We start from the raw sequence: 4,135 nt of genomic DNA, 5'->3' as shown, positions 1-4,135 counted from the left end.
CCATGGAATAATAAAGTGAAAACTCTTAATACCGATGAAAATAAAATAAAAAATAATGACTATAGGTTTTTGTTTTTTTATTGTATCTTTTTTAACCCAATAAAATTTTAAATTGTAAGTAAAGTTGATATGCAATAAAAAAATACAATAAAAAACATATTATTTTTATTTTATTTTCATTGATATTAGGACTTTCTCATTTTATTATTCCATGTGGAATATATTTTATCTTTTTTTGTTGGATATTTCACTATTATAAAAATATAAAATTATAGGAAAAATAAAAAACGATAACTTAAAAACATTCACAAGGATAATTAATTAATTATATCTTGTTTTACTCTTAATTTTCAAAGACAAAAATATACATTAACTTATAAACTATATCATTTGAATTACAAACATGAATTAATTCTTGGTGGAAATTCGGGTGCAATCGATTTTACGTAAAGTTGATAGAAGTTGATAGTTGAGAGCCGTTAGATGGTTTGACTGATTTGACTAAATTTTTATCTAACGATTCTCAATTATTAACTTCACGTGAAGTCGACTGTACCTGAATTTTCACTTTAATTCTTTTATCTAGATTTTCTGTGCCACGTGTAAGCATACCATTGGCTGGTCAATTGTTTGTTAAAGCATGCATGATTAGATAGCAAGGTGCACAAGCAATGCAAGCAAGGAAAAGAATTGCAGAAGAAGCACCATCTTCTTCAACATTGGAGCTGCTTCTCTTGAACTTCCTCACTTTCTGAACTTGTTTTTTGTTATGCCTCTCATAATGATGATGTATCCTCTTCATTCTTTCTTCCACCTTAGACACCATCTTATATTTATTTTTCAATATATATATTAAAAACTGAAATAGAAACTATATAATATGGGAAGGAAGGTAGGAAGAGATTATTATTGCTAAGAAATTTGAAAAAATGAGAGAGATTATTATTGTACACGTTACATGCACCTTCTCCTTTATAGAATTCAAATGTTCAATGGTACCAAAATACCCTTTGCTTTCTCCCCATACCCCATCCATATAATTTTACTCCAATTATTATATATGGGGCAACTTTTAGTTTGGAAAGTTTGAAAAGAACTTTTTTTTTTTTACTTTTGACTTATGAAAAGTAGTAATATTAATATTTGGTGTAATTTTTAAAATTAAATTGCAACTTTTTAAAAAGCTATTTAGCTTTTCACTTGTGAAAAGTAGTAATATTAATATTTGGTGTAATTTTTAAAATTAAATTGCAACTTTTTAAAAAGCTATTTAGCTTTTCACTTGTGAAAAGTAGTAATATTAATATTTGGTACAATTTTTAAAATCAAATTGTAGCTTTTTAAAAAGCTATTTAAGAGCTTGTAGAGAAGTTAAAAAAAATGACTTCTTTCATAATACTACTACTTTTTATCACATTTCTATAAAATAAACACTTTTAAAACTAAAAATCCAAATACAAAATAACTTATTTATAAACTACTTTTAATATAATCATTTATTTTTTAAATTATTTTTTCAAAAAAAATTTAATTAAGATGTTTACCCAAACTAAACCTTAATCTAATAATAAAAGAGTATGTATGTATTTTATCTATAAAATAAAATAAATACACAACATTTCAAAATAGGTTTAATTATTCTGTTGGTCCCTATAGTTTCGCAAAATTTTCAATTAGGTCCCTATACTTTTTTTCCTTTTAATTGAGTCCTTGCACCAAATTTTTTTTAATTTGGTCCTTACACTTTTTTTTCTTTTTATTTAGGTCTCTATACCAATTCTTTTTTTTTAGTTGGGTCCCTATAAAATTAAGCCAATTACTATTAAGAGGGGCTTAATTGAAAAAAAAATTAGTGTAAAGACCCAATTAAAAAGAAAAAAAAGTATAAAAACATAATTAAAAATTTTATAAAACTATAAGAACCAATAGAGCAATTAAACCTTCAAAATATTAGTAGTCGCACTTGAAGGTATATATTTTATGGTTTAAAGTGACTTGATACTTGTATCTTATTCACTAAACTTTGGTATTTCAAACCACCGAATATATTTTCGAATTATCAAGTTATTGACAAAAATTATTCGTTAAATTTTTTGACAACAAACTTACTAAAAATTTTTTTAAATGTGATAAAATTGTCCAAACATTAAATATATATTCTCAAAAGAGTTTTAGAGATCAGATTTTGATACAATTTTAGCAATTATAATTAAAAAATATATTTTTATCATTAAAACTTGATAATTTTATATTAAGTGAATTTTTTTTGTAATTTTCTTTTTAATGGCAAAAATATTTTAAAAAATGAAAAAAGAAATAAAAATTGAATTTTAGTCTTATTTTTTTATATTCACTTTTTAAACAATTATTCAAATATTTCAAAGTATTTTTGTTGTTAATAAATTTTAAGAGAGTACCTTGATCATTTGAAAACACTTTTTTATGATTTACTTAAAAGGTAATTATACTATTTTTTCATGAAGCTAATAAGAGTGATGAACTGATGATATTGTATATAGAGAGAGCGTATCATTTGATTTGGTTTGTTATCTGCTTATAGATAGTGATATTTGAATAATCATCATATATAGGGGTGTCCATGGATCGGATCGTATCTGTAAATTTGCGGTAATAAATATTCGCATCCGATCCGAAAATTGCGGATACGATTCGATCCGCAAATTAATCGGATCGGATCAGATCCGATCGTGAACATCTGCTCTACATCTGCGTATTCAATTCGCGGATCCGCAGATTCGCACTATAATAATTAAAAAATAAATAAATATATATATGTTTGGTATTATATTTACTTGTTTGTATGTTTTAGTTAGTAATTATTATTAATATATTGTATTTTTTTTTTGTTATTTAGAGAGAGTTTGATTAAAAATATTTTAGGAATAAATAAGTTTAAAAGTATGAAAGAAATATTTTTATCTAATTTTTTTACATAGAAATATGATTAAAAAGAGAAGGTTTAATTATGCGGATATATCTGATATCCGATATCCGATCCGACACTAAAAAGTGCGGATATCATATCCGATCCGATTCAATAAAAATTGTGCAGATCAAATAAAATTTTCAGACATATCCGATCCGATCCGATCCGCGAACACCCCTAATCATATACATGTTCATGGGAGTTGAATGTCAAACTAAATCAATTTAAATCCAAAGAGCTAATAATAATGAAGAGGGTCATTGTAGAAAAATGTTGAGGATAAGTATGATGTACTATTGACACTTGCACATCTTATTTGTAGTTATATAACTACACATTACCTACCATACCCACATATCCCTACTTTCTCGTTCATATGTCAATTTTATTTCTATTATTATTCCAAGATTTCAGGACATTTTTTGGAATATAATATCATAAAAAAATTTCAAATTTTCATTAAAAAAAAGTGAATATCCAAAATAATCTTTGATATTGACGTCGTCGTGTATTAAAATTATTCTTAAAATTTCAATTGTACCAATTATGTCTTTAAGATTGAAAAAACTGTACCATATTAGTCTCTGACTTATTTTCTGTTAACGACACACTAACGTGATTTGATGACGAGAAATTAGTGACATGTGTCACCTCATAGTTTGATCACATGTAATTGTATGATGACGGTTGGTTAGTTACACGTGAAACTTCCTGGTATGCCGATATGAATAGTTATGCTACGTGTCACAATGTCGATCCGTCATCAAAGGTCTACGCAAATTATGAGGGGACACATGTCAGCAAAGGTCTAGCCATCAAATCATGTTAGCTCATCGTTAACAAAAAGTGAATTAAGAATTAATATAGTGTAATTTTGTCAATTTTAAAGATGTATTTAATACAATTAAAATTTCAAGAACGATTTTAATGCACGACTTAAATCTTAGAGACTATTTAAAAAATTTTCTAAAAAAAAGAGTTATAACTTTGTTATAACTTTGAGTAGGATGTATGTTTTGATGCTAGAAGTAACTCAACATTTAAAGAGAAGTGATTTTGTGACTCTAAATTATTTTCTATTTAAAATGTAAGAATATTACAAACACTACTACAAATAGTAATTTTGAGTAGTACCATTGATGATGATGATGAAATCCTAATGCACACTAACAAAGTGGTTGTGAAGAA

The sequence above is a fragment of the Arachis ipaensis genome, chromosome B08 (genome assembly GCF_000816755.2).
Source record: "Arachis ipaensis cultivar K30076 chromosome B08, Araip1.1, whole genome shotgun sequence".
Classification (NCBI taxonomy): domain Eukaryota; kingdom Viridiplantae; phylum Streptophyta; class Magnoliopsida; order Fabales; family Fabaceae; genus Arachis; species Arachis ipaensis.
This window is presented reverse-complemented; position numbering follows the sequence as displayed.